The following is a 26,382-nucleotide window of genomic DNA, read 5'->3' as shown; positions in this document are numbered from 1 at the left end:
AGCTGTCTCATGTGAGACTATGCCGGGGCCTAGCAAACACAGAAGTGGATGGATCACAGGACTCCCAATGGAGGAGCTAGAGAAAGTACCCAAGGAGCTAAAGGGATCTGCAACCCTATAGGTGGAACAACATTATGAACTAACCAGTACCCCGGAGCTCTTGAATCTAGCTGCATATGTATCAAAAGATAGCCTAGTTGGCCATCACTGGAAAGAGGCCCATTGGACACACAAACTTTATATGCTCCAGTACAGAAGAACGCCAGGGCCAAAAAAATGGGAATGGGTGGGTAGGGAAGTGGGGGGGGGGAGGCTTTTGGGATAGCATTGGAGATGTAATTGAGGAAAATACGTAATAAAAAAATATTAAAAATTAAAAAAAAAAGATATAACTGCTCATAGTAACTATTTGTAGTATTTATTTATTCCTCAATACATTCAGGAATAATAGCGCTGCTGTGATATGGCAGAGAGATGGCTCACTTTGCAAAAGACGTTGTTCTTTCGGCTATAGTGCTGACTTTTAACATGTTAAATATGGTTGCCTGCTTGCCTCTTGTTTCTCATTTCAGAACACTCTAGTGTTTCTCAGTCTGGTGTTCAGATTGACATTTCAAGACAGAAAGGCCTGATCTGAGCCCAGTCAGCAGGTGCTCATAGGTGCCTCAGTTAAAACTGTGTGAAAATGTACCTGCTAGGTTACTTAGGAATGACAGGGGGAGAAATCAACCTAATTCCCTCTATCAGAAACTTCCCACTCAGAGGCAGAAAAAAGAAAGCACCGTGAGGGAGGCTGGCACTAACATATTCCTAGGAGAGGTGATTGCACAGCTGCCGCAGACTGAGAAGCAATCCTCCTCCCACTGTTCACATACAGCCATGGGCGTGTAGGCAGAGTGACTTAGAGGATTTTAAAAAGACTTCCCACTTAATTCCCAATTTTTCTGATATCTTGTTAATAGAATTTTCAAGAGAAAAGAAATTGGTATATCTATTTAGAAAAAAAAAGGTTGTTGTTGTACAATATAGACTATTGACAAACTCCAAGGATCATATTCTTTTATACACTGAGAAAGTACCCAGAAAAAATGATGTATACACACACATATATCTCTTCCATCCTTGTGCAATAGGTTTCTACTAGAATACAAGCAAACAAGTACTAAAAATGAACAAAATATAATTCATATTATCCAAATTAAGCATGGATCAGTTTGTCAACATTCCTTATGCTCCAGTAAAATATTTTTCTTAAATTATGTATCGTCAAAAGAAAATATAGCCACCAGTAGAAAGAAAAGTAAAAGTATTTCAGAAAGCCCCAAATCACAGCACATCTTTATTGTCTAGTCTCCATAGTAAATTAAAGCAAGAATTTATACTATAGAGTTCTGCCTCCATAAGGGTAACATAAAACCTTGCAACAAATACATTTACTATAAATAGTGTAATTATGGAAACTTAGATAGGAAACTGAAGTTCATGGTCTGTGCAGAAAATGTAAAGGAAACCAAACTTTGAAACTGTAAATATTACTAGCTTACTTAAAATTTCAAGACAAATAAATAATAAATATTAAGATAATTATAAATTTAATATTAATTAGGTTATATTGATATTTACTTTATTCTGTATAATAAGGGAACACTTTAAGTCAAATAGGTAGCTAGATCCTTCTGGAAAGATTGTATATAAACCACTGGGGGTTTTAAGGACAGCCAATTGAATTTTTAATATCAGTGCAATCCAAACATAAAAAAATTAAAGGGACAAGTCCCTTCCAGTCAGCCCCAACACCGGGTCACCTTGGGTGCGGAGTCTGCAGACAGCCCCAAGGTCCCCAGAGCACTCACCCACGGGATCTTAGGACCTCTGGTGAGTGGAACACAACTTCTGCCAGGAGGCAGGTTCGAATGCCAGATATCTGGGAACCTTCCCTGCAAGAGGAGAGCTTGCCTGCAGAGAGTTCTCTGACCACTGAAACTCAGGAGAGAGCTAGTCTCCCAGGTCTGCTGATAGAGGGTAACAGACTCACAAGAGGAACAAGCTCTAACCAGAGACAACTATAAAAACTGACTCCAGAGATTACCAGATGGTGAGAGGCAAACGTAAGAATCTTACTAACAGAAGCAAAGACCACTCACCATCATCAGAACGCAGCACTCCCACCTCACCCCAGTCCTGAGTACGCCAACACACCTGAAAGCTAGACCTGGATTTAAAAGCATATCTCATGATGATGGTAGAGGACATCAAGAAGGACTTTAATAACTCACTTAAAGAAATACAGGAGAACACTGCTAAAGAGTTACAAGTCCGTAAAAAAACACAAAAACACAACAAAACAGGTAGAAGTCATTAAAGGAAAACAGGAAAGGACATCCAAACAGGTGATGGAAATGAACAAAACCATACTAGACCTAAAAAGCAAAGTAGAAACAATAAAGAAAACCCAAAATGAGGAAACGCTAGAGATAGAAACCCTAGAAAAGAAATCTGGAACCATAGACGCAAGCATCAGCAACAAAATACAAGAGATGGAAGAGAGAATCTCAGGTGCAGAAGATTCCATAGAGAACATGGGCACAACAATCAAAAAAATGCAAAATGCAAAAAGATCCTAATTCAAAAAATCCAGGAAATCCAGAACACAATGAGAAAACCAAACCTAAGGATATCTAATAGGTTTAGATGAGAACAAAATTCTCACTAACCAAATCCAAGAACACATTAAAACTATCATCCATCCTGAATAAGTAGGTTTTATTCCAGGGATGCAGGGATTGTTTAATATACAGAAACCCATCAATTTACTCCATTATATAAACAAACTCCAAGACAAAAACCACATAATCATCTCCTTAGATGCATAAAAAGCATTTGACAAAATCCAACACCCATTCATAATATAAGTCTTGGAAAGATTAGGAATTCAAGGCCCATACCTAAACATGATAAAAGCAATCTACAGCAAACCAGTAGCCAACATCAAAGTAATTGGTGAGAAGCTGGAAGCAATCCCACTAAAATCAGGTACTAGACAAGGCTGCCCACTTTCTCCCTACCTATTCAACATTGTACTTGAAGTCCTAGCCAGAGCAATTAGACAACAAAAGGAGATCAAGGGGATACAAATTGGAAAGGAAGAAGTCAAAATATTACGTTTTGCAGATGATATGATAGTATATATAAGTGACCCTAAAAATTCCACCAGAGAACTCCTAAACCTGATAAACAGCTTCGGTGAAGTGGCTGGATATAAAATTAACTCAAACAAGTCAATGGCCTTTCTCTACACAAAGAATAAACAGGCTGAGAAAGAAATTAGAGAAACAACACCCTTCTCAATAGTCACAAATAATATAAAATACCTTGGCGTGATTCTAAATAAGGAAATGAAAGTACTGTATGATAAGAACTTCAAGTCTCTGAAGAAAGAAATTAAAGAAGAACTCAGAAGATGGAAAGATCTCCCATGCTCATGGATTGGCAGAATCAACATTGTAAAAATGACTATCTTGCCAAAAGCAATCTACAGATTCAATGCAATCCCCACCTCTTGCGCGCGCTGGACTGGCCAGCAGTAACGACGCTGCAACAGGATCCTTCTGCACACGTTTATTGGGAGAGCTTGATTGCAGAGGCGAAGAGACCCCGAGCCCAGAACTGGTGCTGCTTATATAGGCCTAGGAGAGGCGTGTCTCACACCCGGATTGGTTATGCACTACGCCTCATTTGCATGTTCCTCATCTGATTGACTACTCTCTCTCTGTACCTCACAGAGCCTCATTATCATACCTCATTTGCATGTCTCACATCTGATTGGTTATACTCCCAAAGCCTCATTATCATGCCCGGGCAAGGCAGTGTCTTTGCAAAAAACTTTACTGCATATGTACACATTGGTTGTTTGTCCAAATTTATGCGTGGTGGCCAGCAGTAGTCAGTGCCACTCTGCAACTGCACATGTGGCTTCCCACATATCCCCCTTTTTGTTTTAATAAAATGAGGCTGGACTAGGCCTGTGCAATTATGTCCATCCGCCATGGCTCCTGTTTTAGGTCGTTCCTCTAATGTCACATCCTTACCCGTCATAGGGTAACCCTATCGCCACTGGGCCCTGTGTCTTAGGTTGGACTGTGCACGAGGAAAGTTGCCCGTCTCTGGATACCGCAGTGCTGTGTGACAGTAACTGCTAAATGACCTAGGGCAAACTCTGCAAAAGAGGCCAGCCAAAAAATGAGTTAGTGGGGAAATCATGATCACCCTATTGCTTGCAATGAGGAAACCTCAGTGATGTGCAAGGGCTGATCAATGATCGTTGAGTCTCTCTCATCTCAGTGCTGTGGAGTGCAAGAGCAGAGAACTCAGATGCTGACTAATTCTTGAGCATAGATAACCAAATTTCAGGGGAGGAGCCGTTTTCAATAGCTAAACGTGCCTGAGTTATAATCACCTTGTCACGTTTTTGTTGGGTTCTGAATTTGCATACCAACCAGAGCATGAACACCAGTCCACAGCATATGGCAGCACCAAACAAAATCACTCCCACCCATTCCTTAACGTAAGAAAAAGCAGAGGTAAGCCAAGAAGTAAAGTCTCCGAGGGTCACTGGTTCCACTCTGGTCCCATTAAGGTTCAGGATCTGTATCTGCAGCCTCATCTGCAACCTTTCCAGCTCCTGAGACCAGTTCCCCTTCAGGTAATTCGATAGGTCTGTACTTTTAATAAAAGAATTATTAATGTACCTATTGGGAGTGATGCACACATGCAAAGTGGATGTCACACAACTCATTTGTATGACATCCATCATCTGTTCCATGTCATGTTGTAAAATATCCACTCTGATTCACTAACATCAACCCTGAGGTGATATGAGAATCCACCCTTTGCAGGGTAAGCAATGCCTCAGACGTTTTTTCTGCTATCTGACTTATAGTGTCAGCAGTATTAATTTGATCTGCCCAATTAGAGATAATCTTTTTCTTAAAAAATATACAGGGTGTAAAAGGTTCATCTACATTATGCACAAAGCATTATGTATAATTTAAATGAAAACTAGTATTCTTATACACCCATGGCTCTTGAGGAGTTTGTCGTGCATAAGGCACATCCAAAAAACATTCCTTTGCAAAAAACAAAGGCTAGGTAGAAGAATTGGAATGTACCGGTAAAGGTACTGGCCATGATCTTACTATGGCCCACAAAGGTATACTTATCCCGGTCTCAATTATCAGGAGCAGGAGGAACATCTTGGGGTTCATCTTGCTCTTTCACGGTCCTTGTCAGTCGCGTCGGGACCCAAAGTGGATTTTCTTCACCCTGTGGAAAAACACAAATAGCTCCCCGGGATCTGATTAAGATAGGATCCGGGCCATACCATTTATTATCGAGGACATTTTTCCATTTGACCATTTCATTGGGCGATTGAGGCCATTGTCCATGCCTTTCAGCTGGTGATTTTCCAGCATCATCCAATTTTAAAAAATTAAGAGTAAATATTGTAAGGGATAGAGCCATCTTTGGCGTCATAGCCTCTATTCCTCCTTTCTGTTTTTGCAGATATTGTTTCAGAGTGCGGTGGGCTCTCTCAATGATGCCTTGGACCTGTGGATTATAGGGCAATCCAGTAATATGTTTCACTTGCTTTTGTTTGCAAAATTGGCTAAATTTAGAAGAAGTATATGCAGGACCATTATCTGTCTTTAACACTAGGGGCTTGCCCCATGCAGCCCAAGCCTCTAAGCAGTGAGATATGACATGAACTGCTTTTTCCCCTGTCAAGGGAGAGGCATGTAGGACACCAGAACTGGTATCGATGGATACATGTACATATTGTAATTTCCCAAAAGATGGGATATGTGTGACGTCCATTTGCCAAACATTAGAGGTCGCAATCCACGAGGATTAACACCCACGGAAGGTGCATTAATAAATTCTACACATTTACCACACTGTAGGACAATATTTCGGGCTTCTATTCGTGTGAGCTTAAACTTTTGTCGTAATGTAGAAGCAGGGACATGATAAAGCTGATGAAAATTCTTAGCACTTTCTATAGAACTTTGTGATAGGAAAACCATGTCTCTGGTGGCTGAATTAGCAATTGCATTTCCCTTAACCATAGGTCCAGGTAATGATGTATGTGCTCTAATATGCTGAATATAAAAGGGATGCTCACACATCAAAATATAATCTTGTATTTTCATCAAAATTTCAGATACTGGACTAGACTGCTTAAAATTTCCGGCAGTCTCTAATGCTAGCACCACATTAACTACATAAAAAGAATCAGAGATAATATTTATTGGCATAGGAAATCTTTTAAAAACTTCTAAAACCACCAAACATTCTACCAATTGAGGGGCTCCTGGTGTAAATTGCAACCTTACAGCCTTTTCATTGATTACATAACTTCCAATTCCTGTTTTTGATCCATCTGTATAAATATCAGTGGCTCCCTTTATAGGGGTATTAGCCGTTACCTTTGGAAATATTACTGGATGTAATAACATAAAATGTAATAACGGATGTTTAGGATAATGATTATCAATTAAACCAGAATAACTGCATCTAAGAATGGCCCATTCATCTATAGTAGCACACAATATTTGCATTTGTGCGACAGTATAAGGGACAATTATGCTATCAGGCATTTTTCCAAAGTGAGTAATTGAGGTTTTTATCCCTTTGTGTGCCATGTTTGCTACTATGGTGGGATAATGCTCTATAGTCTTATTAGGGGATATATGTGGATGTATCCATACTAAAGGACCATCTTGCCATAACACAGCAGTTGGCAAATTGATGGTGCATAATATGCATAGGCACAAAGGTTCTTGCTCATTTATATGATTTAACTATGCTGCTTGGATCGCTTTTTCTACCTTCCTAAGAACTTCAGAAGCCTCAGGTGTTAATTGTCTCAATGAGGTAATATGTGATCCTCCTTCTAAAATTTGAAATAAAGGTTTTAATTCTGAAGTAGGGATCCTTAAATAAGGTCTAATCCAATTTATATCTCCTAATAATTTTAAAAATCATTTAATGTCTTTAGATGATCTTTTCTTATACTAATCTTTTGTGGGGTGACACATCGTAAAGTAATAGTGGCTCCTAAAAAATGACTAACATTAGACTGCTGTACTTTTTCTGGTGCAATAATCAAGCCATTATTTTTTAAAGTTTCATTAAGCAAGCCATAAGCTTGCTGTATACTTTCTTCTTCTGGTCCACCTGATAACACTGTGTCTCCTTTCTTTTTCCTTTTTCTTTTTAAGCCCTTCTCCTCTTCCAACATACTTTCTTGTTGCTCTGTAAGGATTTTCTGACCTGTCTTGACTGCCTCTACACACAGTTTCAAACAGTAACAAAGTCCATATATCAGAACAAACAAGACCAAAACTATCAGACCTACCCACAAAGGGTCAATGGGAGAAAAAAAGCATAACTCATGAACCTTAACTTGTCCCAAAGCCGGGAACCTTATCATCTCAATCCTTTCTTTCCTTCTCTTCTCTCTTTCCCTTTTCTCTTTCCTTTTTTTTTTCTTTCCCTTTTCCTTTCCTTCACTATTTCCTTTTCTTTATCACTGATTCCTTTTATTTTTCCTCCCTTTTCTTTTTCTTAACAAACATATCCCCCTTTAACTTGGGGATCAATTTGGGAGACTTACCAGTACCACCGTTCCTCAGCTGAAGAGTTCTGAATCCATGCAGTCGGATCCTTCTCAGCAGTCTGTTTTGCAAGAACACTTCATTATCACCGTTCCCCAGCTGAAGAGTTCTGAATCCATGCCAGATCCTTCTCAGCAGTCTGTTTTACGGGAACCTTTATTAACTGCTCCTTCCCCGTGATGCAGTTCTGAATCCTCCCTGTAGCAGGGGGTCTTCGCTTGTGCCTGAAGATGTTTCTTGTACCGGGTTTTCGGCACCACTTCTTGCGTGTGCCGGACTGGCCAGCAGTAATGACGCTGCAACAGGATCCTTCTGCACACATTTATTGGGAGAGCTTGATTGCAGAGGCGAAGAGACCCCGAGCCCAGAACTGATGCTGCTTATATAGGCCTAGGAGAGGCATGTCTCACACCCGGATTGGTTATGCACTACGCCTCATTTGCATGTTCCTCATCTGATTGGCTACTCTCTCTCTCTCTGTACCTCACAGAGCCTCATTATCATACCTCATTTGCATGTCTCACATCTGATTGGTTATACTCCCAAAGCCTCATTATCATGCCCGGGCCAGGCAGTGTCTTTGCAAAAAACTTTACTGCATATGTACCCATTGGTTGTTTGTCCAAATTTATGCGTGGTGGCCAGCAGTAGTCAGTGCCACTCTGCAACTGCACATGTGGCTTCCCACATACAGATTCAATGCAATCCCCATCAAAATTCTAACTCAATTCTTCAACGAATTAGAAAGAGCAATCTGCAAATTCATCTGGAATAACAAAAAACCTAGGATAGCAAAAACAATTCTCAAGGATAAAAGAACCTCTGGTGGAATCACCATGCCTGACCTCAAGCTGTACTACAGAGCAATGATAAAAAACTGCATGGTACTGGTATAGCAACAGACAAGTAGACCAGTGGAATAGAATTGAAGACCCAGAAATAAACCCACACACCTATGCTCACTTGATCTTTGACAAGGAAACTAAAAGCATCCAGTAGAACAAAGACAGCATTTTCAACAAATGGTGCTGGCACAACTGGCAGTTATCATGTAGAAGAATGCGAATTGATCCACTCTTATCTCCTTGTACTAAGCTCAAATCTAAGTGGATCAAGGAACTTCACATAAAACCAGAGACACTGAAACTTATAGAGGAGAAAGTGGGGGAAAGCCTCGAAGATATGGGCACAGGGGAAAAATTCCTGAATAGAACAGCAATGGCTTGTGCTGTAAGATCGAGAATCCACAAATGGGACCTCATAAAATTGCAAAGCTTCTGTAAGGCAAAGGACACCATCACTAAGACAAAAAGGTCACCAACAGACTGGAAAGGATCTTTACCTATCCTAAATCAGATAGGGAACTAATATCTAATATCTATAAAAAACTGAAGAAGGTGGACTCCAGAAAATCAGATAACCCCATTAAAAAATGGGGCTCAGAGCTAAATAAAGAATTCTCACCTGAGGAATACCGAATGGCTGAGAAGCACCTGAAAAAAATGTTCAACATCCTTAATCATCAGGGAAATGCAAATCAAAACAGCCCGGGGATTCCATCTCACACCAGTCAGTATGGCTAAGATCAAAAATTCAGGTGATAGCAGATGCTGGCAAGGATGTGTAGAAAGAGGAACACTCCTCCATTTCTGGTGGGATTGTAAGCTTGGACAACCACTCTGGAAATCAGTCTGGTGGCTCCTCAGAAAATTGGACATAGTACTACAGGAGGATCCCGCAATACCTCTCCTGGGCATATATCCAGAAGATGTTCCAAATGGTAAGAAAGACACATGCTCCACTATGTTCATAGCATCCTTATTTATAATAGCCAGAAGCTGGAAAGAACCCAGATGCCCCTCAACAGGGGAATGGATACAGAAAATGTGGTACATTTACACAATGGAGTACTACTCAGCTATTAAAAAGAATGAATTTATGAAATTTTTAGGCAAATGGATGGACCTGGAGGGCATCATCCTGATTGAGGTAACCCAATCACAAAACAACTCACATTATATGTACTCACTGATAAATGGATATTAGCCCAGAAAGTTAGAATACCCAAGATACAAGATACAAAGCACATGAAACTCAAGAAGAATGAAGACCAAAGTGTGGACACTTTGCTCCTTCTTAGAATTGGGAATAAAACACCCATGGAAGGAGTTACAGAGACAAAGTTTGGAGCTGAGACAAAAGGACAGACCATCTAGAGACTACCATATCCAGGGATCCATCCCATAATCAGCAGCCAAACGCAGACACCATTGCATACACTAGCAAGATTTTGCTGAAAGGACCCTGATATAGCTGTCTCTTGTGAGACTACGCCAGGGCCTAGCAAACACAGAAGTAGATGCTCACAGTCAGCTATTGGATGGATCACAGGGCCCCCAATGATGGAGCTAGAGAAAGTATCCAAGGAGCTAAAGGGATCTGCAACCCATATGAACTAACCAGTACCCCCTGGAGCTCATATCTCTAGCTGCATATGTATCATAACCTAGCCGGCCATCAGTGGAAAGAGAGGCCCATTGGTCGTGCAAACTTTATATGCCTCAGTTCAGGGGAACGCCAGGGCCAAGAAGTGGGAGTGGGTGGGTAGGGGAGTCGGGGGTGGGGAGGGTATGGGGGACTTTTGGGATAGCATTGGAAATGTAAATGAGGAAAATACCCAATAAAAATTTAAAAAAAAAAGAAATGCAGGTAAAGAAAAATAAAATAAAATAAAAAATAAAAGGTAGTACACATTCAATTTTACCCGAGAATCATTTAATAGCAGAAAATTGACAATGCTTGCTGAAATTGTTGCTACTAAAAGAAAATTAAAATTCAAGGTCCATGACTCACGCAGCTTGCTAGTTAGGAGGGCTTTTTGGGCCTAGAGCAAAGAACAAAGGCTGTAAAATCATCCCAGGAACCAACTAGCCATAAAGACAGAGAAGACATACAAGAATGTCCAGACTGGCCCAGCACCTCCCTATCTCCCACCCTTCTGACCTGGGTTGGTTAAATATTAACCAAATGCTCTGCTGACTTAGATAAGCACCCGTCCCTCGGAATTCCTGACGCCCTGACCTGCACATACTCTTTTTCTGGTGTGTAATCATTCCGCTGATGTTTAAATGAACCAATAGTGTGAAACCGCGCCAATTCCTCCCCCAGCCCCAGACCCTTTTCTATAAAAACCCCTAGCTTTCCAGCCTCGTGGTCAACAACCTCTGTCTCCTGTGTGAGATATGTGTTGACTCGGAGCTCCGTCATTAAAGATGGTCTCTCATGATTCCTTGGGTGCGTGCCGATTCGGGAATTGAGTGGGGGTTTCCCCACTAGGTTCTTTCACTACAACTTCTACTGTGAGTGATGTCATGAAAAATGACCACAGTTTTAGAATTCAAGAGAAAAAATATATGAAAAAACAGGAATTAAAGAATTTAGGCTACAAAAATTCTCACAAATCGCATCACTTTTAGTGATTAGTGTTTAAAAGTCTCATATTCTGGGGGTGGAGAAAGAGCTTAACAGTTAAGCGCTCCAAGTGCTCTTACAGAGATCTAGGATATGTTCCTAGCCCCCAAATGGTGGCTCGCAACTGTCTGTAACTTCAGTGCCAGAGGAGCCAACATTCTGGTTCCCTACACACATGTGATATACAAAACTCACACTGGCACACACATATACATATAAATAAAAATAAAATCTTTAAAAGTCTCATTTGAGATCAACACTTACTTATTGTATAATTATGTGTTCTCTTTTCCAATAAATCTAAGTTAGCTCAAGTTTATCTTTAATATATTAAGGATGAGTAAGGAGGGGAAACTTTGAGGTTAACTATAATTAATACATCCTTGACCACCAATATCAACAACAAAAAGATGGAAGAAGTCAGTTTCTTCACCAAAAGAGAAATAAAGCAAGTCCAGTGTATACTCTGTCTACAAAAGTTAAAGTTGGAGAAAAGAGTGTGCTTACAGGGAGCACTCAGATCCCCAGGACTCAGGTGTGATCACCATTTTCTAACCAGGGTCAGTCTGAGGTAGGTCAGCGCAGGAGAGCACATGGGCCACAGAAGCAACAGAGCTTCTTGGTCAGGGTCCCATCGACCTTCATCCTCAGCCAGGAGGCTGAGCTGCTCCTCGGTCCTCTGTGCACCTTTCCTGCAAGGGAAGAGTTGGCCTCCAAGGAGTGCTCTGACCCCCAGGACTCAGGAGACAGCTAGTCTCCCATGAGTGCTGACAGAGACTAACAGACTCACAGGAGGAACAAGCTCCAGCCAGAGACATCTAGAACATCTAACACCAGAGATTACCAGATGTCAAACATAAGAATATTACTAACAGAAACCAAGACCACTCATCATCATCAGAGCCGAGTACTCCCACCACAGCGAGTTCTGGATAACTCAGCACACCGGAAAAGCAAGATTCGGATTTAAAATCAGATCTCATGATGCTGGTAGAAGATTTTAAGGAGGACATTATTAACTCCCTTAAAGAAATACAGAAGACTTTATGAGGTCCCATTTGTTGGTTCTCGATCTTACAGCACCCTGATATAGCTGTCTCTTGTGAGGCTATGCCGGTGCCTGGCAAACACAGAAGTGGATGCTCACAGTCAGCTATTGGATGGAACACGGGACCCCCAATGGAGGAGCAAGAGAAAGTACCCAAGGAGCTAAAGCGGTCTGCAACCCTATAGGTGGAACAACATTATGAACTAACCAGTACCCCCAGAGCTCGTGTCTCTAGCTGCATATGTAGCAGAAGATGGCCTAGTTGGCCATCATTGGGAAGAGAGATCCCTTGGTCTTGAAAACTTTATATGCCTCAGTACAGGGGAACGCCAGGGCCAAGAAGTGGGCGTGAAGGGGAGGGAAGTGGGGGGGGAGGGTATGGGGGGACTTTTGGGATAGCATTTGAAATGTAAATGAAGAAAATATCTAATTTTAAAAAAAGAAATACAGAAGAACAAAGCCAAACAGGTAAAATTCCTTAAAGAGGAAACACAAAAATCCCTTTAAAAATTACAGGAAAACACTACCAAACAGGTGAAGGCATTGAACAAAACCATCCAGGATCTAAAAATGAAAGTAGAAACAATAAAGAAAACCCAAAGAAAGACAACTCTGGAGATAGAAATCAGGAACTATAGATACGAGCATCACCAACAGACTGCAAGAAATGGAAGAGAGAATCTCAGGTGCAGAAGATATCATGGAAAACATGGACACAACAAACAAGGAAAATGCAAAATAAAAAATTAAAAAAAAAAAAACATTTTAACAAAAAACATGCAGGACATCCAGGACACAAAGAGAAGACCAAACCTAAGGATAATAGGTATGGATGAGAATGAAGATTTTTAACTTAAAGGGCCAGTAAATATCTTCCACAAAATTATAAAAGAAAACTTCCCAAACCTAAAGAAAGAGATGCCCATGAACATACAAGAAGCCTACAGAACACCAAATAGTCTGGACCAGAAAAGAAATTCCTCCCGACACATAATAATCAGAAAAACAAATGCACTAAATAAAGATAGAATATTAAAAGCAGTAAGGGAAAAAGGTCAAGTAACATATAAAGGCAGACCTATCAGAAACACACCTGACTTCTCCCCAGAGACTATGAAAGCCAGGACAGATGTTATACAGACCCTAAGAAAACACAAATGCCAGCCCAGGCTACTATACCCAACAAAACTGTCAATTACCATAGATGGAAAAACCAAGGTATTCCACAACAAAACCAAACTCATACAATATCTTTCCACAAATCCAGCCCTTAAAAGGATAATAAAGGGAAAACTCCAACACAAGGAGGGAAACTATGCCCTAGAAAAAACAAGAAAGTAGTTATTCAACAATGAGTGAGGTAACACAATCACATGAGTGAGGTAACCCAATCACATAAGAACACACATGGTATGCACTCATTGATAAGCGGATATTAGCCCAAAAACTTAGATGATCCAAGATACAATTTGCAAAACACATGAAACTTAAGAAGAAGGAAGAACACAGTGTGGATACTTCATTCCTTCTTAGAATGGGGAACAAAATACCCATGGAAGGAGTTACAGAGCCAAAGTTCAGAGCTGAGAAGGAAGGAAGGACCATCCAGAGACTGCCCCACCCAGGGATCCATCCCATAATCAGCCACCAAACCCAGACACTATTGCATATGCCAGAAAGATTTTGCTGACAGGACCTTGATATAGCTGTCTCCTGTGAGGTTATGACAGTGCCTGGCAAATTCAGAAGTGGATGCTCACAGTCATCTATTGGATGGAACACAGGGCCCCCAATGAAGGAGCTAGAGAAAGTACCCAATGAGCTGAAGGAGTCTGCAGCCCTATAGGAGGAACAACAATATGAACTAACAAGTACCCCCAGGGCTCTTGTCTCTAGCTGCATATGTGGCAGAGGATGGCCTATTCGGCCATCAATGGGAGGAAAAGCCCTTGGTCTTGGGAAGATTATATACCCCAGTATATAGTGCCAGGGCCAGGAAGCAGGAGTGAGAGGGTTGGAGAGCTGGGGGGTGGGTGGGGGGCATAAAGGGGATTTTTGGACAGGAAACTAGGAAAGGTGATAGTATTTGAAATGTAAATGAAGAAAATATCTAATAAAAAAATTAAAGCTGTAGTGCCCCCCTATGCCCAAAGCATTCATTTCAACAAAGGATTATAAATATATGTATGTGATACCAATGTGCTGAGGAGTATTGCTTGCTATTTGAAGATATCCTAGCGTATATTTTATAACTCCAACTCCTTGACCTCAAATACTTGGGAAACTGAGGGAGGAAGGTTTTCCTTGATTACATAGTTCAAAGCCGTTGAGCAATCTAATAAGACCCTGTCTCAAAACAATAAGTAAAAAGAGGGCTGGGGAATAACTTAACTGATATGTCACTTGCCTACCACACATAGAACTCTGGGTTCAGTCATAAGTACCACCTCCTCACAAAACCATTTTCGGAGCATCACTTATTTGGGTGACTGCTTTGAGTTTGAGGTCAACTACTTCCTAGCCAGGAACCACTGGCTAACCACTGGAAACCTTAGAATATTTACCTAATATAGGAATAACAGTGCTAACTGCTTCATAGCATTTTCTGGAGGTTTAAAAAGCAGCTTACCACACATTAACCTGTAGAAAACATCTCAACAAAAATCTAGGTATAAAATGTTGTTCCCCTTCCCTTTGTTTCTGGGAGACCTGGTTTTGTTGCTTGCATTATGAACTGTGAAGAGACATTCTTATAAATGCTCAGAGGGGTGGGAGAAGCCTACAGTGAGTGATGGACCTACAGCAAAGCATGTGCTTTCTCATCACTCCATAAGTGTGACCAGCCTACTTGGGATTGTGTGTTTGTATGTCATGTTCTCCACCTGATGCTGATGGTATGAGTCAAGTCTCTATGTTGTTCTTGCTGTGCATCACACAAATTTTCTGAACTTTTTGTGACTTACTCATTCACCCCTCACAGCCACTCTGTAAAACTGCAAAAGTTAACTAGCATTCATGGTAACTTGTCTGGCTTTAGAGGTACCTTAATTCAAAACTTAGGGATGTGTACATGAGGTAGTCTCCAGAAGGTTATGAAGAAGAAAGATGCAACTTGCACTTGGGTGACACCATGTTCATGAATTGGAATCCCAGACTGACAAAAAAGGAGGAGGCAAGCTGAGCCCCTGCACTCCTCTCTGCTTCCTGAATGCAGATGCAGTGTGGTCAGCTGCCTAACACTCCAGCTGCCAAGGCTCCTCACCACTGTATAGTGGATTTCCAACTGTGAGCCCTATTATAAACCTTCTCTTCTTTGAGTTGCTTTCTGTCTGGTATTGCTGACTGCAATGAGGAAGACAAGGACTTTCAACTTACTGATGAGGAAACTAATAGCAATGACATAGCATCATGTAGACTCAGGGCCAGTCTGACATGGGAGTTCATGCTCTGCTACACTTTGCAACCACTGAGAAGAGGTGGTAGAGTAAGTCATTGTAAAGAAACATGTAACAGTGCTTTTGCTCATAACAAGAGCAAGGAGAGGCTCAATCCCTGCCTGTTCCCTCGCCCTTCTAATAAAAAAACCTAGGAACACATAGATGAGGCTCAGAAACAGTTATTTGCTTGGAATTTTTATATGAATTCATCATTGTAAGACTCACCAAACATTTTAGAAGCAAAGCATGTAGAAATAAATAAGTTACATTATTTTTGCATTTTTTCTTGGATATATTCTTCATTTACATTTCAAATGCTATCCCCAAAGCCCCCTATACCCCCCACCCAGCTGTCCTGCACCCCAACCCACGCACTCCCACTTCCTGGCCCTGGCATTCCCCTGTACTGGGGCATATGATCTTCACAAGACCAAGGGCCTCTTTCTCCATTGATGGGCGACTAAGCCATCCTCTACTACATATGCAACTAGAGACACAGTTCTGTGGGGGTACTGGTTAGTTCATACTGTTAATCCTCCGATAGGGTTGCCCACACCTTTAGCTCCTTGGGTACTTTCTCTAGCTCCTTATTTAGGGGCCCTGTGTTCCATCCAATAGATGACTGTGGGCATCCACTTCTGTATTTGCCAGGCACTGGCATAGCATCACAAGAGACAGCTATATCAGGGTCCTGTCAGCAAAATCTTTCTGGCATATACAATAGTGTCTGGGTTTGGTGGTTATATGGGATGGATCCCCGGGTGGGGCAGTCTCTGGATGGTCCTTGAAGATGCTGCCTTTTTTCCACTGAATTGTTTTAGATCCTTTGTCAAAAATCAAGTTACCATACGTAAGTGGGTTCATTTTTGGATCTTCAATTCTATTCCATTGATCTACCTGTATGTCGCTATACCACTACGACACAGTTTTTAATCACAATTGCTCTGTAGTACAGCTTGAGGTCAGGCTTGGTGATTCTCCCAGAGGTTCTTTTATTGTTGAGAATTGTTTTTGCTATCCTAGGTTTTTTGTTTGTTTGTTTTTCAGGATAAATTTGCAAATTGCCCTTTCTCACTCAGTGAAGAATTGAGTTGGAATTTTGAAGGGGATTGCATTGAATCCATTCAGTGCATTCAGCAAGAGAGCCATTTTGACTATATTAATCCTGCCACTCCATGACCATGGAAGATCTTTCCATCTTCTGAGATCTTCTTCAATTGCTTTCTTCAGAGACTTGAAGTTCTTATCATACAGATCTTTCACTTCCTTACTTAGAGTCACACCAAGGTATTTTATATTATTTGTGACTATTGTGAAGGGTGTTGTTTCCCTAATTTCTTTCTTATCATGTTTATCCTTTGTGTAAAGAAAGGCCACTGATTTGTTTGAGTTAATTTTATATCCTGCTACTTCACTGAAGTTGTTTATCAGGTTTAGGAGTTCCCTGGTGGAATTTTTAGGATCACTTACATATACTATCATATCATCTGCAAATAGTGATATTTTGACTTCTTCCTTTCCAATTTGTATCCCCTTGATCTCCTTTTGTTGTCGAATTGCTCTGGCTAGGACTTCAAGTACTATATTGAATAGGTAGGGAGAAAGTGGGCAGCATTGTCTAGTGCATGATTTTAGTGGGATTGCTTCAAGTTTCTCTCCATTTACTTTGATGTTGGCAACTGGTTTGCAGTATATTGCTTGTATTATGTTTAGGGATGGGCCTTGAATTTCTGATCTTTCCAAGACTTTTATCATGAATTTTATCAAGATTTTGTCAAATGCTTTCTCAGCATCTAAGGAGATGATCATGTGGTTTTTGTCTTTGAGTTTGTTTATATAATGGATTAGGTTGATGGATTTCCATATATTAAACCATCCCTGCATCCCTGGGATTAAGCCTACTTGATCATGATGAATAATCATGATCATTTTGATGTGTTCTTGGATTCCGTATGTGATAATTTTATTGAGTATTTTTGCATTGATATTCATAAGGGAAATTGGACTGAAGTACTTTTTCTTTGTTTGATCTTTGTGTGGTTTAGGTATCAGAGTAAATGTGCCTTCATTCAATGAATTGGGTAAAGTATCTTCTGTTTCTATTTTGTGGAATAGTTTGAGGAGAATTGGAATTAGATCTTCTTTGAAGGTCTGATAGAACTCTTCACTAAACTCATCTGGTCCTGGGCTTTATTTTTGGTTGGGAGACTATTAATGACTACTTCTATTTCTTTAGGGGATATGGGACTGTTTAGATCATTAATCTGATCCTGATTTAATTTTGGTACCTGGTATGTGTCTAGGAATTTGTCCATTTCATCCAGGTTTTCCAGTTTTGTTGAGTATAGCCCTTTCTAGTAGGATCTGATGGTGTTTTGGATTTCCTCATGTTCTGTTGTTATGTCTCCCTTTTCCTTTCTAATTTTGTTAATGAGGATACTGTCCCTGTGCCCTGTATTTAGTCTGGCTAAGGGTTTACCTATCTTGATGATTTTCTCAAAAAAATACAGCTCCTGGTTTGGTTGAATCTTTGAATAGTTTTTTGTTTCCACTTGGTTGATTTCAGCCCTGTGTTTGATTATTTCCTACCCTCTACTCCTCTTGAATGAATTTGCTTCCTTTTGTTCTAGAGCTTTTAGGTGTGCTGTCAACCTGCTAGTGTATGCTCTCTCTAATTTCTTTTTAGAGGCAGTCAGAGCTATGATTTTTCCTTTTAGGAATGCTTTCATTGTGTCCCATAAGTTTGGGTATGTTGTGGCTTCATTTTCAATAAACTCTAAAATGTCTTTAATTTCTTTCTTTATTTCATCCTTGACCAAGGAATCATTGACTAGAGTGTTGTTCAGCTTCCAAGTGAATGTTGGCTTCCTATTATTTATGTTGTTTATTGTAGATTAGCCTTAGTCCGTGGTGATCTGATAGGTTGCATGAGATAATTTCAATATTTTTGTATCTGTTGAGACCTGTTTTGTGAGCTATTATATGGTCAATTTGGAGAAGGTACCATGAGGTGCTGAGAAGAAGGCATATCTTTTTGTTTTAGGATAAAATGTCCTGTAGATATCTGTTAAATCCATTTGTTTCATAACTTCTGTTAGTTTCACTGTGTCTCTGTTTAGTTTCTGTTTCCAGGATATGACAATTGATGAAAGTGGTGTGTTGAAGTCTCCCACTATTATTGTGTGAGGTGCAATGTTTGCTTTGAGCTTTACTAAAGTTTCCTTAATGAATGTGGCTGCCCTTGCATTTGGAGCATAGATATTCAGAATTGAAAGTTCATCTTGGAAGATTTTACCTTTGATGAGTATGACGTGCCCCTCCTTGTCTTTTTTGATAACTTTGCATTGGAAGTCAATTTTATTCGATATTAGAATGGCTCCTCCAGCTTTTTTCTTTGGACCATTTGCTTGGAAAATTGTTTTACAGCCTTTCACTGTGAGGTAGTGTCTGTCTTTGTCTCTGAGGTGGGTTTCCTGTAAGCAGCAAAATGTATGCTCCTGTATTTCATTAAGGTAGTTATTTCTTTCCTTCTTAAAGTCCTCCACCATCATCATGATAAGTGACTTTAGATCCATATCTTGCTTTTCTGGTGTGATGGTGTATCTAGGACTTGCTATGGTGAGAAAGTTTGGTTCTGATGATGCCATTTAAACTTGGTTTCTGTTGCTTCTCTTCTTATGCTTTCCTCCTGCCACCTGAGTATCTCAAATTCTTGCTGCCCTCAATATATCATTGTGTCCTGGATTTCCTGGATGTTTTGAGTTAGGATCTTTTTGCATTTTTCATTTTCTTTGATTGTTGTGTCCATGTTTTCCATGGTATCTTCTGTACCTGAGATTCTCTCTTCCATCTCTTGTGTTCTGTTGCTGATGCCTGCATCTATGGTTCCTGATTTCTTTCCTAGGATTTCTATCTCCGGAGTTGTCTCCCTTTGTGATTTCTTCATTGTTTCTACTTCCATTTTTAGATCGTGGATGGGTTTGTTCAATTCCATCACCTGTTTGGTAGTGTTTTCCTGTAACTCTTTAAGGGACTTTTGTGTTTCCTCTTTTAAGGGCTTCTAGCTGTTTGCCTGTGTTTTCCTGTATTTCCTTCTTTATATCCTCCATCATCATCATGAGAAGTGACTTTAGATCCATGTCTTGGTATTCTGGTTTCACGGTGTATCCAGGACTTGCTATGGTGGGAGAGTTTGGTTCTGATTATGCCAAATAACCTTGGTTTCTGTTGCTTCTCTTCTTACACTTGCCTCCTGCCATCTGATTATCTCAAGTGCTTGCTGCCCTCAATATATCTGATTGGAGCCAGTCCTTCCTATAATCCCGGTTGATTCAGGACTTCTCAGAGTCCAGCTTTCTCTGTAATCCTGTGATTCCAGGCTCCTGTGAACCTGAGATTCTGGGTGTGTCAGAATTCTTGACAGTCAAGCTTCCTCTGAGACCCTGATGGTGTGACCAAGCTCCTGTTATGTTATCCTGGGATCCTGGAATCCTAAGATCCTGGGCATGTTACAGTGCCTGGAAGTGGTGTATCCTCTGAGGACCATGGAGCTGTCTGGTGTGTTCAAAACCAAGGTACACCAGTACTGATCAGAAGGAACCCGAGCCTCTGGTCAGGCAGGGCTCCCGTGTCCTTGCTCCTGCTGTCACAGGCCCATCACAACTAGTTTGGAACAGATGTTGTGGTTCACTAACCAGTGATCCTAAGATCATATGGAGAGTCTTCGGGGCACTGTGAGACCATCCGCCAAGTTCATGCCCAAGGTGACCTGGGTCTGGCACCGACCAACAGGGACTTGTATAAGTTCCATTTTAAAGTTAACTTTATATTTATTTCTGTATTAAATGTCTCTTTCCTTTTAGTTCTTATATCCCAGTTTGAAATATGTGAGGAAAAAAAAAAACAAAACAAAACATTTTTCACAGGGGTGAGGAGCTCTGAAACTTCTCTTCTGAGTGAAAAGTACTTATTAATAAAAGGCCAGGGTGGAGCACTCAGGACAAAGCATCTACAGTTACTCGAACGTCAACAGATGCAGAATCTTACTCTATAGCTATGGCTTCAGACAGTGGAAAAGTCTCTCAGCCTAGGCAAGGCCACATGGTATAACTGGGTTAACGGCAGATACCAGTCCTCCAGGCTGTTAAGAAACAGTGTCAGCGGTGTGTTCAAAAGCTTTTCAATGCACCAAGCTGTCCAAAAATTGTTGAGTATTAAAACAGAAATGTGAAAGCTGAAATATGAGTACTTTTACCATGTGACTGAACAGCCCCAGGAGGAAAAGGATCCAGCTGTTTTCTAAAAATTTCTGTAGTCAAAAAGAGAACTTGATTCATGAGCTCATTAATCTAAACACAGACACACAAAGCAAGGTTATACTTAACTAAATTATATAAATGTTGTTTCTAAGCCTGCAAAGGGATGCCTTCTTCTAAATTGGATTCTTAGTGTTTTAACACCACAAAAACATAAATAGCAATTGTTCACTCAGTAGTGTTCCTGCCCCTGTTGCTCTGTTCTTACTGTGCCTGAAAAATTGCTGGGTTTCTTACTGCCTCCTTTTTGTCTTCCGGACTCATCCTCTACACCAGCTGTTAATGGAATGATGTTTCCTTGCTCTTACACTCAATGTCCCATGGTGTAGTAAGATTTAGTTCCTTATTCTTTCAGTCAGAATTCTTTACACATTCCCAACCTCAGTAGCCCTTCCACCCCTGTACCAACTCATCAGTACCCTGTGAAAGGAATGCTGTCCCCTCCTTACCCAACCTTTATTCATTTATTCATCTCTCACTACTGAGCTCACAGGCTCTCTCTTGTGAGAGGCTTCCCATATCATTCTGACAGAATTCAGATTATCTCTACTTTTCCATATTTGTTTTCTCACCACCCCTTGAATGAAGGCCGCTGCTTCATTGCAATATGTTACACTGCTTCTCAGCTCATAGCTGCTGAACATTAATGCATAAAATAAAATGACTGTACTTCCAGCCAGCTATGTCAGTGTGTACACACGATGCAATGAAATGCCAAGAGAATTCCATACCTGGGGAGATAATTAATCCAAAGATGTTTGTTGCTCACCCATTACATTTAATAGGTTTTTAGTACTTCTTGAATAAAAAACAATAGAATTCTGCAGATTTTCTTTATGAGAAAAAATGACTTTTACATTGTTATATAGAAGAATGTAATATAATGTTTTATAATGTTATATAAAATGTTACAGGGAAAATAATGAATTTCATTGATTTGGGATAAATAGAGAATAGTATCTCAATTTATCTAAATGTATAACTATATATTTTAGTTAATATATATTTGGTTAAGAGACCAGAAATATAGCTCAGTGGGTGAAGTGCCTGGCACAAATTTGAAACCCTGAATTCAATTCCTAGGACCCACATGGTAGAAGGGAAAAACTGGCACCTGAAAATTGTACTCTGACCCCCACATGTGTGTCCCAGTATGTGGGTGCACACACACACTAAATATAAAGTAATAAGTAAATAAATGTAAAAACAAGATTCTGGTTAGTTTCTGTCTGAACTTGCATAATACATTTCCCTCTGATTGACTGATTCCTTTGATTGAAAATATTCATTATTCCTTATTTTTAAAAAGGCTGCACAAACACTACAAATACTTTCTCTTCAGGCATCTGAGATCATGTTGCCATCCTGTCATTGTGTCTAATATTTTTTAATTTATCCTTTTTTTAATTACGTATTTTCTTCATTTACATTTCCAATGCTATCCCAAAAATCCCCCATGCCCTCCTCCCCACTCTCCTCCCCCCCCCCAACTCCCACTTCTTGGCCCTGGAGTTCCCCTGTACTTAGGCATATAAAGTTTGCAAGACCAATGGGCCTCTCACCATTGCATACACTAGCAAGATTTTGCTGAAAGGACCCTGATATAGCTGTCTCTTGTGAGGCTATTCTTGGGCCTAGCAAACACAGAAGTGGATGCTCACAGTCAGCTATTGGATGGAACACAGGGCCCCCAATGGAGGAGCTAGAGAAAGTACCCAAGGAGCTAAAGGGATCTGCAACCCTATAGGTGTCTAATATTTTTAACACCAAAAAACATCCCTGAGAGATGACTCAGTAGTTAAAAGCACTGACTTCTTTTCTAGAGGACTCAGTGGTTTGTAGCCAGCTTTAACTCAGATTCCAAGGGATCTAACAGCTTCTGGCCTCCTCAGGCACTTCATGTATGTGGTACACATACATACACTCATGTAGACAAAACACACACACATAAAAATAAAATATTTTAAATATCAACAACAATAAAACTACGATGACCCAGGAAATAAACATCAACTATGACTGTTTCCCAGACTGAGAGATTCTCATCTGTGACAACAACAGTAATGGTGTCCTCTTTACCAAAAGGGCCCATATTTCACAGATTTCTTTTGAAAAGGTAAGTATTTCTATGCTTATTTAGCCTAGCACTAGAATGGCATTAATAATTTCTAACAGTGTTGAGTCTATTTCATCCAGCTGCATCTCTCATTCATATTTCTAGTCTCTTGCTTTCTCTTAGTTCTCCCCTGAATTTCCACATCTGTCTTATGGGAACAAAGTGAATTCATGGTTAGAGCTTGGGACACTTATGTTACACAGAAACTAACCCATTTGGTCAGCTTTTGCACTCCCTGACTTGCATTTAACTGTCTATAGGAACTGCATCAACCATCAGCTCCCCTACACCAGTTGTCTTTCCTCCCTGTACCCCATGTATGTAACAAATGATAGGAATTCCTGCACCGTGACTACAGCACAATTACATTGACTAAAACCCTAATTGTGACACTTTTCTACTTCAAATGACTACATTTATACTATGTTTATTGCATTAGTTATTGTAGTTTTCAGTAATAATATGTTTGTTTTTAGAAACAGCCTCAGTGGGGTGGATAAATTAGAAAAAAAAAAACTAAAGTGAAATTTCCAGGGATCAGATGTAGGAAGTAAAACAGCCCCTAGTAAATTAATATATCCCTCTTATCAGAGCCCTCTGGTTTGCCCTTCTTTCTGCACTGTATAGATACTGTAGACTCCCTGGAAGGAAGATTCCACTGACTTACCAAATATTTATTAAGTATGTAATTATTACATAAAGCATCTGGCCTTAGGTGACAAGAATATAAAATAACCCTTATAAAACTAAGGCATGGCACTTGCTTTCCTGCTTTTGCTACCCAGAGGAGGAAGGTGCACAGACTTTGCCGTCAGGCTCCTAGCTCTCCTCCCAAAGTCCACCCCTGAGAACATGGCCTCAGGAGATCAAGTTGCAGACAAAGTATGTTGCATTTTCTACAACGTGAAAGTTCGGAAGTGCTCCACACCAGAAGAAATCAAGAAAGAAGGCTGTCATTTTCTGTCTCAGTGCAGACAAAAAGTGCACAGTCATTGAAGAAGGTAAAGAGATCTTGGTGGGAGATGTTAGTGTCACCATAACTGATCCTTTCTAGCATTTTGTTGGAATGCTTCCTGAAAAAGATTGTCGCTACGCTTTGTATGACGCCAGCTTTGAAACCAAGGAGTCCAAGAAAGAAGAGCTGATGTTCTCTTCTTGTGGGCACCAGAACTAACACCTCTAAAAAGTAAAATGATCTATGCAAGCTTGAAGAATGCCATCGAAAAGAAATTTCCAGGTATAAAGCATGAGTATCAAGCAAATGGGCCAGAAGCCCTCAGACTAGTATTGCTGAAAAGTATGGCTCCTTAATTGTAGCTTTTGAAGGATCTCCTGTGTAGATCATGAGTCAGTGCCACGAATTGAAAGCTTCCACAGTTAACACTATCCTTTCACTGTATAAGTAAAGCAAATATATTAGGCCAGGATTCCACTGAGGAATTTGTCATCTTTTAGACTAAACTAAAAATTATATAGTGTCTGCAAACACTACCCTACATAAATCTAGCCTCTAAAGTTTCATTGGTGTGGAATTAAATTCTTATTGGCCAAATGCCTATTTTCTTTCTTTTTTTTTATTAGATATTTTCTTCATTTACATTTCAAGTGCTATCCCCTTTCCTAGTTTCCTCTCTGAAAAAAAATCCCCTATGCCCTCCCCACCCCACCCCCTGTTCCCCAACCCACGTACTCTCACTTCGTGGCCCTAGCATTCCCCTGTACTGGGGCATATAATCTTTACAAGACCAAGGGCCTCTCCTCCCATTGATGGCCTACTAGTCCATTCTCTGCTATATATGCAACTAGAGACATAAGCTCTGGGGGTACTGATTAGTTCATATTGTTATTCCTCCTACAGGGTTGCAGACCCCTTCAGCTCCTTGGGTACTTTCTTTAGCTCCTTCATTGGGGGTCCTGTGTTCCATCCAATAGATGACTGTGAGCATCCACTTCTGAATTTGCCAGGCACTGGCATAGCCTCACAGGAGACAGCTATATCAGGGTCCTGTCAGGAAAATCTTGCTGGCATATGCAATAGTGTCTGGGTTTAGTGGTTGTTTCTGGGATGGATCTCCAGGTGGGGCAGTCTCTGGATGGTCCTTTCTTCCTTCTCAGCTCTGAACTTTGTCTCTGTAACTCCTTGCATGGGTGCCAAATGCCTATTTTCATGAGGTGACTTGTAACGATTTTGTTAAGCTCAGGATTTTTAATAACACAGTTCACAAAACAGTACAAGGCAATGTGACGAGAACTACTAATCTTTGCTAACCTCAGCAATTACTTTGTCTCTTTTGTTTAGAAAAGTGTTTGTAATCTGTATATAATTTTGACCCAAATTCTCTATTTTTCCTTTACTTAAACAAAATAATGATATAATTTTCTTTATAATGTATACAACACCTAATATATACTAGCAGCAGTAAGACTAAGCCAGGCAGTCTTAAAAAATTTCTACCAGATGTGTCATGAGACTGTTTCAGACTCCTGTCTGCTTAAAATTCACGATGATCTTGCAAAGCACCAGAGCATGGTGCTGGAATGCAGGAAGCATCCTGTACCTGCAGCAAGAGGCTCCCTGGGCTGGGACATGGCTTAGTGTGACTTTTTGTCTTAGAAATCATGGTATATCCTCAGGAGAATGTTGAGTGTCTTGTAACAACTAATTATATTGCAAATTATTAGGGCTTCATTGTAATCTACTTTATTAATGAAAAATGACAAAGCAGTGTACTAATAAGCCAAGATGCTTTTAATCTGTAATTTCTTCTTCAAAACTGCTGCATCTGGTACAGTAGACTGTGGAAGGTGTTGATTATGTTTCCTCTGGGGCCTAGTAGGATGCAAATCCCTAGAGCAGTTTATCAGCTGTGTGTGAAACTAAAGCAGGTACCATGGATGATACAGGACTGCCCAACAACTCTTGGAAATGATAATATCACAGGCATGGCACTGAACACTGTAGAGATGCACACTCAGTTGAACTTAGTAGCAATGCTGGCCTTATATAATAAAGGAAGCATTTGTAACCTAAAAAAAACAAAAAACAAACAAAAAAAAAAAACTAAAGCATATTTTTCTCTGTCAAAGTTTGATCTCTTTATACCTGAGTTAATTTTTAATACTTACTTCACATAAAATGTTTTTCTTCTTGAGTTGTTTTGGTCTTAGCATCACATGACTCTCTACAATCTTCCTTGTACACAGTATCATTGACTTTTCTCTTTGAGTTTAGTTTTATCTTCCACATTGTTACCTACTAGAGAATCCTTCAGGTTATAAAACAGAAACAAGAAAAATGCATGAATAATGGCATAAACTA

The 26,382-nt window shown here is 40.2% G+C and overlaps 2 pseudogenes; one reads left to right on the top strand and one right to left on the bottom strand.

Annotated features, from left to right (window-relative positions):
- Gm19324 (predicted gene, 19324) overlaps positions 1 to 26,382 on the bottom strand; it is a 38,572-nt pseudogene that overhangs the window by 3,011 nt on the left and 9,179 nt on the right.
- Gm7495 lies at positions 23,916 to 24,403 on the top strand (annotated as a pseudogene).

The sequence above is a fragment of the Mus musculus genome, chromosome 9 (assembly GCF_000001635.26).
Source record: "Mus musculus strain C57BL/6J chromosome 9, GRCm38.p6 C57BL/6J".
In the NCBI taxonomy this organism is placed as follows: Eukaryota; Metazoa; Chordata; class Mammalia; order Rodentia; family Muridae; genus Mus; species Mus musculus.
Note: the sequence above shows the minus strand (reverse complement) of the source record. Positions and strands in the feature narration are given on the sequence as shown.